The following is a 13,452-nucleotide window of genomic DNA, read 5'->3' as shown; positions in this document are numbered from 1 at the left end:
TGTTCGTGAATTGTGGTATGATTTTTATCACTGGCCTCCCCATGAAAAGACAAGGTTTGTTTGTGCTGGACGTCAGTTTGCTTTGCTCCATGCACACTACAGGTAGCATTGACAAGAGGACAGTTTGAAATGTGGAAATAATGCTGCTTGTGCATGCAGTTTCTCAGGAAAGGCGATGGCTCTCAGGTAAGAGGCTCTCTTTACTTGCTATTTTATTAAAAAAGAAAAAGAACTTGAAGTGATTATTTTAAATCAGCCTGTGATGTACCTCATTTTTTCAAAATGGCAGCATCTATTATGTTTACAATTTATTACAAATAAACCCTTTTTTATCACTCACTTGGTCAACCCTATGCTACTTTCCTTTTCAGTAGCTGCTCTCAAAGCACAAGGGTCAAGTTCAGTATGTGTGTGCATGTGTGTGTGTACTGAAAGACAAGCGAACAGCTAACTTTCACATACTGATGTCTTTTGTTTTATTTTTGTTCTGATCTGTACAGGCGAGAGTATGCAGTAAACACTTCCTGTGAGTTTTCATGCAGCTTTTATCACAAACTGCAGAAATGTATTTTACATTCTGTAATTAATTAACATTAATTGAACAGATTTTTGGTAGATTCATTCTGGATTTGCTCCATCACAGATAATGCTGTAATCCACTAATCTTGCTCATATGTGTATTTAACCAAGTTAAACCTTCTGTAACATTTATTAGAAGTTTATATACTCCACAACTTCTTAGTTTGTTTTTCCAGTCATCTTATCACAGCAGTACACTAGGAAGACAAATTAAAAGGGTTTAATACATGAGTGACAGGGCAGTATTTTGTATTTTACAGGATAAAACATCAGGAAGGACACAGATTAAACCATATTCCAGCCTTAATGCCTCCTTATGAGGAGGAACTCTTGCCAACGTTTGTGCACTTGTGGCTCGATTAGAAAAAGGAGGAGGGGAGATAACATTGGATGAACCTAGAGTAGTGTCCGACTTAATGAAGGTTTTTTTGTTTTGTTTTGTGTGTGTGTGTCATTTCAAAAGAAATAGATTTTGAGACTTCTGAGGAGGCTTTAGCAAAGCATGTTAGCCCATTTCTCCTAGGTTTAAGTCACTTCTAACCCATGTAAATTATACCGCCTGGTTTCTAATGTGCATACAAAATTAAATTACACAGTCACCCACAGGAATCCCACTCTCTTTGATCTCTGCTTCTGTGTTTTAATACAGTTAGGCACATTTTTTACTATCAGTCCAAGTTATTGGACATAGTATGTTGAGCAGCCAAAATGTCAGAACTCTGAACAATATAGAAAGGGAGTTTCAGATGTGTAACATTGCTGGGAATGTGATGAGAAGTTCATTGGGATGGCAAGCTCATACAACATAAACCTATTTTTCAATTGTCTGCACTGCAGCCATCGACCTTTTAGAAAAAAACGTCTAATTCACATTTTTGTACATAATTTATAGAATCTGCTCTACAAGAGACTTGATAGAGTTCATATGAATAACAGCTATCTCTGAAGCCACCACAGCACCCCGACCAAAGCCTAAGCCAAACAGCAGGCCTTCATTTTGTTAAATAATCTCTGTGATTGCAAACTGAGTCAGCGTAAACTTGGTGAACTGTGAAGACTGGCATGCCCTCCCTCTCACCCAGACAATCCCAACCACTGCATAACCACATGTGGAGCAAGCTCCTGGGCTGCTAACAAACCATATTTCATCGCACCACATCAACCAGACCACTTCTATCTTCAGTTTCACACACTCTGTGAGAAGGTAATTAGTGTAGAGTTTACAGTTGCAATAAATGCAAATGGAAGAGTGAAGTTGAGGCTTCAGACAGAGCAGCCCTGAAGAGAAGAACCCTGCAGCGCCAGGGAAGTTCTAGTGATACGACATGGATTTGTTACATGTTTAAAGGAGAATAGTCAAAACGCGCATTTCCAGTCAAGTTCAAACTCACATTAGAGGAACTCTCTTTCACAAGACTGCATGCATCTCCTCTAATCTCCACCTGCGCTCATCCCACCTCCTCTGGACTCTGGCAAGTTGATTTTTTTTTTTTTCGGTTTTGCTTTGCATTTTCTGGGTTGTCTACTTAGCGAGGTCGAAGACCCAGGGATGTTTGACTCCACTGGTTCTAATCACAATCCTACCCCCCAAGACAGCTGCTGCATGTTAGAGCCTCCCATTGACCTCTGACCTCACAGTAACCTAAATTCATTCTATTAAAACACCATAATGAGGGGTTTACTGGACCTATTGCAGGTTTTATTTAAACCTATTAGTAGATGTGGCGAAGTGCAGGGGAGGGGATCCACGGAAGGGAGTTTTGAAGGGATTGAAGGGGGAGTCTTTGAGACTGAAGGAAACAATTAGTCCAAGACGTCTCTGGGTGTGTTTGGCCCTTGGCCACACTCAGATTTTAATGTTAGAAGTATAAAAAGGGCTCAAGTGTTTCCAGATTATTTGCTGTGTTTTCTCCATGACACATAACTGCTTAGTGAAGCAACGGTTTTGCATATCATAGTTCTATATGCTTATATGAATTAGACATTATAGACAAGGAGGTTTTGGAGGCTGTTATAGCAGCAGGTTGGGAAGTTTCCCTTTACTGGAAATGTTTGATCCATAGACAGTCAGTAAGTTTCTCAGTGACATGTCAGTTCATTTATACGCACATTTGAACAGAACAGAATAAGTCGTCCATTAAAGATATTCTGTTGATTGCTGGAAACACCCTTTCCTGGTTCAATTTTTCAGATAGGACAGTTAAGTGCTAAAATATTCTGAACTGATATCTCTTTCCATTTATCATGTCCCAATTTTGTCTCCAGAGAAGTGCATCTCCTATTTTTCACATTCCAATCTAAAGATCCCTCTTTCTTTCTTTCTCATCATCTTCAAAGCACATGTTCTGGATAAAACTTCTAGTGTGCTTAGTCTTCCAGTCTACTTTTCCACTTCTTTTTTTTCTTTTGGTTTTCATTGTTGGAGCCTCATAAATCATCTCCTTAATTTGCCTTTGAATTAGATGGTGTAGGGCGCATAGACATTTAGGACAAGGCTCAGGAGCGGGGACAGAACAGAAAGCCCACCCCTCGATTTTACAGGAAATGCGAAGCCTCTCCATGACACCAGGACTATTTAAAGGCATTGTCTGGTTTTGGAATCTGGCCTCACAGGACTAAGAAAATTATTGTGCATTGTTTTAAGTTACGGATAATTGTAACAAGAAGAAAGAGAACTTTGCACTGTTCATTTTTATGTTCCTTTTATGAGAAGAAGACTGCATAAACATGCATGCATAAACACATTTACACGACAAGCACATGGGAGTGCGCAGCACATAAGAAGAGTGCAGTTTGAAACCTGAATCTCCTGTGTGTAATTCACATATTACAGGATAATTTATAAGCTATTAAAGTGATTATTGGTGAAGTGTATCAAATTCTCCAATTAGGCTTTCAGTGTACCCGCCAAGACTTTCAATGTTTATGAGCAGCAGTTTAGTCTGTCTGTCTCCAGCCGGTCTCTGGCCTTTAATGGAAATGCTACAGTAAAAAAACACATCAGCACACCTGCTGCTTGCCATATGAAGAACATGAGTGTGTTGTGATCATGCTGATGAGCTTTGTATTACATATATGTGGAACTTTCTATGGAACGTGGGTCAGTTTTACCTTCATTATGAAGGTAGTATTTCTCAGTGTAAAGCACACCAGTACATTCTCCATGTAGCTTTGCACACTGTCTGTCAACACTTATCCTTGTCCCATAAACACCTTTCAGAATCTACAACACTGACAACAAAAGGGCATTGTAACATTACATTAGATTAGCACCATGCTTTCAAGACATTGATACATCACAGGGCCTCAGATCTGGTGTCAAAAAGGCTCCATTGGAATCTGAATGCCTCTTTGGGGTGTGAATTATAACATTGCACTCAGCTGGCAAGTTCACAAATTTTGTCCAACAATTAAGTTCAAGAGCATTTTCTTGGAATTTCACTTTCTCAGGATTTTTAGTTGCAAGCAAAGCAAGTTTACTTGTATAGCACATTTCACGTACAAGGCTGATACAAAGTGCTTTACATAAAACATTAAAAGCATTTCTACTCGGTTTGGGGACAAATAGTTAAAGCACATTTAAAACAAACTTAAAAAGAAATAAAATTAAATAAATAAACTCTACACAACACAAATCAAAGCTGCAAGGACTGACTGCAATTCTTGCAGAGCAAGTTTTAAGAGTACTATGTCATATATCACATCACAGCAGTGATATGTGCTTTTATTAGTTAGATAGTCATTACAAGTCGAAGTTGCTATAATGTTCATTCTATTCAAATCTAAAGGTTTTTTTTTAAATTATATGAAATAATATTATTTGCCAGTATGTTCTTATAAATGACAATAACGGCTTCTGAGTGGTCCGTCTCTGTCTCTTTTTTGACCGTTGAGACAGTAAAATAAGCAATGTGTAATTGTTATGAATGGGTTAATCTTACTAACAACAGAAGTCCATCACTTTCAAATGGTTCAGTATATGCCTGAAGTGCTTTTCTTCCATGTGATGGAAGAAATAAATTCTTCCTGTCTATCTGATGAGATGTTCGCTTATTTATATGTCATGACATGATATTTCACTTTCAGTTTTGGCACGACATTCTTGATCTTTGACATGTTTTTTAACTGTCTTACTCATCCCTTGCCTGAGGCAGGAAAAGAAGGAAGTGACTGCAAACCGTTTCCACACACTGTTTGTGCACTGCATTTCCTGGTCGCAACTTCACTAATTCCAACTGTTTCTCAGGCTATTTCAGACATGCAAAGAAAAAAAGTTCTTAATTACATTTGCTTTGCATTTATCCTCAATCTTTATGGTTGTTTGGCTCTCATAAACCTTTTGTCATTTACTCAACTTAATAACTAACTCTATAATTACTCTCAGTCACGTCACCTTTGGTAAAATTCAGTGTTTAACCTTCACTCAGAGGAGACTCTGTTCAGTTGTGAGGGCTATCATTGTGTAGATGAAATTACATGTCACCTGAAGATCACCAGCATTTGATTCCACTCACCACACTCACCTTGGATTACCTTCCTCAGCTTGTGTGTGCATTAGTGAGCTCTGTTCTCTACTCTCTTGTTCCACTTTAGTTCCTTCCACCTTCAAACACTATCATTTCCATCCATTTCAATATAAGAAGAAACCTGTTTTTATTTATCGCACAGCATTTTCAGTTAAACTGTTTACTACTTATAAAAAGTACAAGTTTCTGGAAAGGGTGTGTTAGAGGTTTTCACGCCCTTTCCAGAAACTTGTAACTACTAATAACTGCCCCTGGGACAGTTAGGGTGGCATTTAGTGCAGAAAATAAATCCAATGAGCTATAAGGGACCTCATATGATAAGGCTCTGTAAAAATGTGTTGTACATTTTTTTGGGGCATTAGCTTCACCGTGATGTAGTGGTTCGCACTAAAACCTCACAGCAAGAATGTTGCTGGTTCAGGCCTCGGCTGGGGAGAGGTTTTCTACGCAGACTTTGCATGTTCTTCCTGTTCATGTGCACGTTCTCTCACGCATACTCTGGCTTGATCCCACTGTCCAAAGACATGCATGTTGAGGTTCAACGGTCACTCTAAATTGTCCCTAGGAGTGAATGTGAATGGTTGTTTGCATCTCTGTGTTGGCCTTGTGATGGACTAGTTTAACCAGTGCAAATTCAGAGGACTGTGTTGGGTTTGTGGTAAAAGATGGTGAAATGACTCCAGGTTGTGTGTTTTTTCTGTAGTGTGAAGTGAAAAATGACATGCATGTGACACAGCATAGACCACAGGCGTGAGCTTCATTACAAGTGAGAGTACCAGAGGAAAATCTTGCTAATGGGAAACAGACAGGCCATACTTTTATACTTGTGATACTTTCTGTTTGTGACGAAAACTGTGACTTGCTCTTTTTTTCTTCTTTTTTTTTAGTGCTTTCATTTGCAAAGATGCTTTGCATATGCCTTTTAAATTACTTATTTAAATTATATTCAATTTTAGAAACAGGGGCTTTCAATTTGCCTACATATTTGATAAAATCAATTATTGTACATGTAAATATATATATATATATACACACACAAAAGTGTCCAAACTTTTTTACTGGTAGTGTATGATTGTGCATATTTTTATATAAGTACCTGTAATTTCACTCATGTGATGTGTCACACTGATGCACATCATCCAGAACATTTACCAACCTCTTCCTTTCTGTCCCAACTGTCCATCTTCCCTCCTCCTTCCTCTCTCCTCTCCTGGTTGCAGTTGTATTTGTGTGCCTTGGGAAGATTACAAAGAGGCGCTTTGTGAGGGGATGCAGCTGCTGAAATCTGACTAGATCCAGCTGAAGAGAGAAGGGAGCAGGTGGGTCAACAACGCCACCCTGCTGTTCCCAGAATATCAGGCTGCAGAGCTGTGCCTCCCTCCCCCACACAGACACGCACCAACACATGCGCGCACACATCCTCAGATCTCTCGTACCCAAACCACCATGTACACAAACATTACACCATGTCAAAATACAAACACTGTTAACACCCACAAAACTGCAACACAGCAACATGCAGATGTCAAAGGACGGCCGCAGTGGAAATACTGCCCACTCATTTAAGTGCATTTAACAAGAATCCTTCATGCAGTGGGAGATATTTTGGCAGATAGTTAGCAAAACAGATATAAATCACCCTTTAATAAAAGTATACAAAAAGTGTTTTATTAGGCCTGATAATAATGCTATGTAGTACCTTTCTTGAAATTTCTGTTTGCGGTTATGACACAAGCAGTCTGAGAGCTGCAGAAAGCAGAGGAAGATCCTGTCAGCTGTGCGAAGTTAAGATGTTAACGGGTCAGGATGCTGCCAAACGTTGGATTTCTGCATCACAATGGGGACATTGGTAAGATGACCCTCATCCGGCTTTGTGCAGCTCAGAAAGAGGTGGAAGGAGATGGAGAGACGAAAGGAATGAAAGAAAGGAGAGGAAGTCATGCAGGCAAGTGTTCTTGCTCCTGTTGAGGTGGATCAAATGTTGCACCATCCTCTCTGCAGGGGGTGTGCTGCTGCTGGAATGACGAGGCACAAAAACGAAAAGAAAATCATACAAATTAGCTTTTCTCATAGGTTGTATTATTTTCACTGTACTGAAGATACACCGAATAATGAATTAAATCAAATGTTCTTTCTCTGGTTTATCATTTCCATCTACATCCTTGTGAGTTCCAGGCAAGCTTTGTTTTTCCACACTGACATTTTCAATGGATGTGTCAATAGAAATAACAGAAGAACTTTTGCAACATTCAGCATATGTTTTTGTCTCTGTCGTCATTTTCATAAAAAGGCTTTTTTATATTCAGAAAAGAAAAATGCTAATGAGGTCTGAAGAATTTGGCTTAAACAATGAACTTTATAAAATATACTTCTACTAATGATGCCTTTCTGTATCTTTAACCATTTTGACGCACGTTTCCCTCCCCCGCACCATTCTGTGCCCATCCCTGTGGATGGATGCAATAATTCAACCACACTGATAATAACTTCTTCTGTCCCTGCATGAAAATACTTGAATGAAATTATAAACAGTTGTATGCTGAAAGAGCCTACTGTCCATACACTTCATGTTCTAACCCCGCCTGCAGACACTTGAAGACATTCCTGTCATTGGTTGGAAGACCAGCAAAAAAATTTGTTACGCTAATGACAGCAGTCTTCATCAATGTTTTATCAGAAATCTTTGTGACTTGAATATTCTTTCAATTATTTCAGTTAAAATTGAAAAACTACACTCACCAGGAAGATGTGATGCTGTTTAAAATGTAACAAAAGCAAAAGGCAAAAATATACTCATCATTTTAAGCTGGTTAAAAGAAAACCAGTATAGCATATCAAATCTTGAAATGTAAAAGTTTTGATGACTTTCTGGTAACTTCTCATTTATCGTTTAATGCCAGCTATTTTAAAAAAGTTTGTGCAGGTCATGTTTACCACCTGCTTGCATCACCTCTCCTCTGTGTTTGCATCTTGCTTTTTAATACTGACATGTTTTCTAATTTTTGTAGAACAAAGAATTTCAACTACTATTTTTTTTCCTTTGTTTTGTTTTGTTGGGGTTTTTTTTCATATGTTTTCAGAGCAGGACATGTTCGGGACAGCAGACAGCCGGTTAAATATCCAGACTCATTTTACAGAAGCATTGTGTTGTGACACCTGCTCAATGTGGTTTGGCACAGTTTTCCTGAAATACAAATCCTTTCCTGAAAGAGACATTACCTGGTCACCTGTATAGTTTACTTCAGAACATATACTGTATGTATAATCTATCAAACAGCAATAACAACATATTTATATGTGAACGAGTTGGAACTGCCATGTGCACTTGAGTACCCCATGCCATCACATGATTTGGCTTTTGAAAACAGTGCTTGACATTTGTTTTTTTCCTCTCCGTGAACATGTATGACCTTCTACAAAGAATGTTTTCAATAATAAATGATCAGGTTGCAGCAAAAATTTCTAATTTGCTTCCTCCATTAATGGAAGACCTAAAGAAGGGAGCTGACTTTTTGGATCTCACTGATACGTATATCATTTCTATACAATGCACAAAAGTCTCCACAGGGCTGCATGGTGATGGTGTGCTTAGCTCTGTTGCCTTTAAGCAAAGGACTTTGCATGTGAGATGGGTGTGTAGGTTTTTGTTAAGTACGCTGACTTCCACCCATAGCTGAAAAAAACGTGCATTTACGTTAACTGGTGATTTAAATTGACCATGAAGTGCGGATGAATGGATTTTCTCTATGTTTGACCTGTAATGGACACATAACCTAATATTTCTGTACCCCACCTCTCATTTAGGGGCTTGGACAGGATCTATCCCACCTATATTTAAAATTACACAACTTTTCATTCTTTTTGTTTTACATGAAACCTTATTCCATCAGGAGGCTACATCATGATGTATGAAGATGTATGGACCCTTTACCTGGAATGCACAGCCCTTTTACTTTTTGTGAATCATATTTCTATGTCATAAACACTGTTATCATTAGAGGGTCCAGTAATGGACAAAAAAAAACTCTGAGTTAAATTCTAACACATCTCCTACTGAGTAATGTACTTTATTTGATTAAAAGCACTGCTTCAAAGACAGGCACAAAACTGCAGTAAATGTATAACCAGTTTATTAAACTGCATCATAGCTTTTACTTTTGGTTTTAGCTTTAAAAAACAGGAACATTTTTTCAGATTTGACATTAAACAGATTGTCTTTGTACATTTTCAAACTAATAAAACGTTTAAATGATGTAGAGTTATTTTTTATTTCTTAAAGCTTGACAAAACCGCACACAACCTGAATATAGTGACTTTTTTTAATGACACAGCATATCAAAATCTTTGCTATTCATAATTTCTATCCAACTCAAGCTTCTATCTCTTAGAAAATAAAAATTTATTAGGGAGAACATGGTTCAAAAATCGTCCTTCAGTCGTTTCCAACATTATGTCTGAATGAAATCATGTCTCTTCATGGATCAGTTATTTTCCAGCATTCATGTAAATACCTTAATGTATACATGACATTCACTTACATGATATTATCTTTATCTTGATGCAAGTAAATGTGCCTTTTGCACCACAATGAAAAAACTACTTCCATTCTTTATACAGCATTCCAGGTAATTATTCTCTGTCTTATCTCTCACTCTGGTTTAGGTGATATATAAGAAACTCATTTCGAGGTTTTTTTTGGTGTCTTGCTCAGATAACAGTTTGTGTGTGGGAGCAATAGTCATCAGAAGGTGAATGTCTGAAAATGCAGACTTTCAGCCATCTGGTGCTGCAACTCTCCACATGTTTTAAAGTGTGGGCCGCTGAATGAACATGTCACTGGTTTATATCAAATCACTAAATGTTTCATCAACACTGTGCTCACTCGTGGGTGTGTGGAAGTTATCGTCTGAGGGTCCTTTTTTTGTGATCAATTACAACCCCATCACTGTCATTTCCATCAGTTCATTTGCCATGTTAAATTTGTTTAGGTCCTGTAAATGTGTCCTGCAAACGTTTCTGAAGTTAGATAAAATGAAGCCATATGTTCTCTCTGATCGGATGCCTTTAGCCTAGTGCTGTATCATGTTAACCAATGGGCAACTGCATGGGATGCGCCAGTTCTCTTCCATATCTTCACAGTGAGTGTAATGGTCTCCATATTGCAAAGTGAAGCATCACGCCTGATTGCCGCCATTCTCACATCTGCTTCCTGGAACAGCAGTGGGGAAGTCTCCAAAGAGCTCCCAGTGGAGTGTGGAGCATGTGTGCTCACATATGAGGCGAGAGTATGAGACGGGGGCTTGCCGGTGTGGTTTATTTTCAAAGGGTAGTGCTGAGGATGTGTTGAGAGGTTGAGGAGTTGAGAGAGCTCTCTCGGCTATGGTTTGGGTTTCACCTCCCTGGGACACTACTAGGGGGTTTGGGTTAGGGAGAGCAGCTCCTCAAGGATTTTGTGTTTAGACAACAGCACAAACAAGACAATCATTTTTTTGTAGATACTTAGGAGGATGAAATAGAGAAAAAGACAACAGCCATGGCATATTTGTGATAAAAGGTTTGTGTTTTTATCTGACATGCAAACAACAAAACAAAACTCAAGCAGAACAGGGAAGTAAAGCATCCTAACCAGCGCCAGTTAACTGTTATTTGCACCATTCATTTCCCTATTTTTCAGAACTCACAGTAACATGTAACTGATAGGCATCACTCCAAGTGGGGCCGCTTTGCATTGAAAAAAAGGCCTGGGCAATATGGAAAATGCACGCAGGTAAACTGAGCTCATTTGTTTATTCAAAGCTGTCACTCTCTCTTCTCTGACATCCATCACCATATACATGCACCTTCCAGCTCTCACAGCAAACTGGGAATATTTGAATGCAAAATAACATGCAAAACTGAACATTTGCATGGAAGTACAGTTTCAGAGCAGAGTTACGGAGGCTCACAAGTTAGACCTGGGAGTGGTTTAATTCGGGGTCTTTGAGTATTTGAAATTTTATTTGACAGTGGGTGCAATTTATCCATGCAGAATCACTGTAAGCTGTAATAATATTTGTAAAACTGGTCTTTTATCAACTCAGGTAACATTGATGCCAGGATATTTTCTATGCAGAAATAAGTTTGATATTTAGGTATTGATTGTTTAAAAATGTCCTCGACTGTTTTGCATTTATCATTTCACCTAGTTATAATCACTTACATTTCTTCAATTTACGTTCATCATTAACATGCCATTCAAGTCTACTTTCCCAGTAACCAGTGTCACACTGAGCTGTGCATTTAAAAAACAAATAACAAAGCAGACAGACATCATGTCTGTTTTTTCTTCTTTTTAGATTTTTTTTTGTGTGTTTTCTTTTATTGAATAATTCTTATGGTTTCTCTGCATTGGCTGCATGCTTTTGCCTGCCAAACACTGAGGGTGCTGCTGTTGGCGGTGTTTTTTTCAGTCAGACTAGGTCAGACCAGAGCTTGCGCAACAAGGGCCAAGAAAATAATTTCCCTTAAGTCCTAACAACTGTAAAGAGCAGAACTGATGCGTTGAGACTGAAAGTAATTACAGGCTATTTAAAGTGGAGAAAAAGGCAAAAGCAGAAAGCCCTTTAGTTTTCTTAGGACTCAAGAAGCATTAAGCGGTCTGTCTAATGTCTGTTTTATTCAAACGGCTCGACTTTCAAGCTGTAAATTACATTGGTTATGTGTTATTCTTCTGGGTAAAATGCCACTAGCTGTGGCTGACCCTAAAGACTCTGCATTATGGAATATTTATTAGGATTTTGTATAAATGGAAATATTTAAGTTAAATTAAATTGTCTTTGTCTACTGCCCAACTATCTTTCCACCAATCATATACAGTGCAGCTCATTCTCTCAAATTTGACATGTCTGTAAGGATGCCTTGCGCTTGCATTTCTTAAAGAAGCTTCTAGTTTAGTTGAATGAGTGCATGCTCAGGCAAGGAGCTTCAGTTCTTCCTTCATTGCAGGCCATAGTTCTCTACAGCAACAGAATCTGAATCTGTCAGCATCCTGCCTTCATATAGCAATGATGCACTTCACTTATGTGACTAATGACTTCCATTAGTTTCATTTCTTTAGTGTCCAGTTATCCATGCATATACAGCAAGAAGGAAAAAATGTGCGCATTGCACAATATCAGCTGCTAAATCCACATTAGGAACATCTGTAGTCTTTAACACGCATTGCAGGCTAGTGTAAGTGCAGTCAGTTACAGTTTCCTAAATCCTAAAGAATTCCTTTTCGCACTTTCCCCTCATCTTATGACGTGTCCCATCAAGCTCAAGTCTTTGGAGGTTTTTTCTCATAGTTTGAGTGTACCTTCAGGTTGTCTTATCAAAGTAAGTGTTGCATGTTCTGATGTCCTGTATCTGTTACCAAAGAGCAAGGAGGAAATTCATGCTGCTTTTAAGAGCGTGACGGTGCACCTGTCAGAGAGGAAGGCCCACTTAATGGCTGTAAGCTGCCCACAGAGTAAACATGTGCATTGAGGAGACACACAGACCAGAAGGAGGGGTTGGGGGGGGTAAGTCCCACCCCCCCTCCTTTCATGGAAATCATTTCATGGAAAAGAAAAAAAGGATGCAGATTAATCTCCTGTTAATAAGGCTGTTTGGGTGTTTCCCTTTCCCTCGCTCTCCTATCATTGTCAGGCCTTAGATCATTCCTCTGTTTGCTTTGTGAAATCATCTGACTGTTACCAGAATGGTTTCAAGCTTGCTCATCTTTGCTGACTAATCTCAGTGAAACCCACCTTCTTGGGACTTTCTGGCTTGCTATTGGCTCCCTCAGTGCTGACAAAGTAGGGACCGTTTTTCTGGCCTCTATTTTCTCTTTCACTCTATATTGAGTCATTCTCTGGGAAAAGTAGATCAGCACTCCACAGAGATTGCAGAAAATACGCTCTCCGGTTTTGTTTATGAAGGGTGAGGTTCTTCTTCTCCTCACCTCTTGAGGCAGGACCACACAGCATGTGAAAATGTGACCCACAGACACACCTCAGTTTCTATGTGCAAGAAGACACATACGTATTCCCACAACAAAAAGTGATTTCACACTAGCTGAGAGAAGATGCAAAAACACCCCAATTCTGTTTTAAGTTAAAACTCAGGCTTAGCTTGGTAGTGCACTACTCAAGGAGGAGGCAGTAACTCAATATGAACAGGAGTGTTTCTGTCTTACCCTTAAACAGGCACAAGTAAAAAAACCGATTCTGTTCATAACTTATATAGACAGAATTTCTAGGCGCAGCCGAGGTGTTGAGGAGATCCGACTTGGTGGCCTCAGGATTGGGTCCCTGCTTTTTGCAGATGACGTGGTCCTGTTGGCTTC

The sequence above is a fragment of the Telmatherina bonti genome (assembly GCF_933228915.1).
Source record: "Telmatherina bonti genome assembly, chromosome: 14".
Lineage (NCBI taxonomy): Eukaryota > Metazoa > Chordata > Actinopteri > Atheriniformes > Telmatherinidae > Telmatherina > Telmatherina bonti.
Note: the sequence above shows the minus strand (reverse complement) of the source record.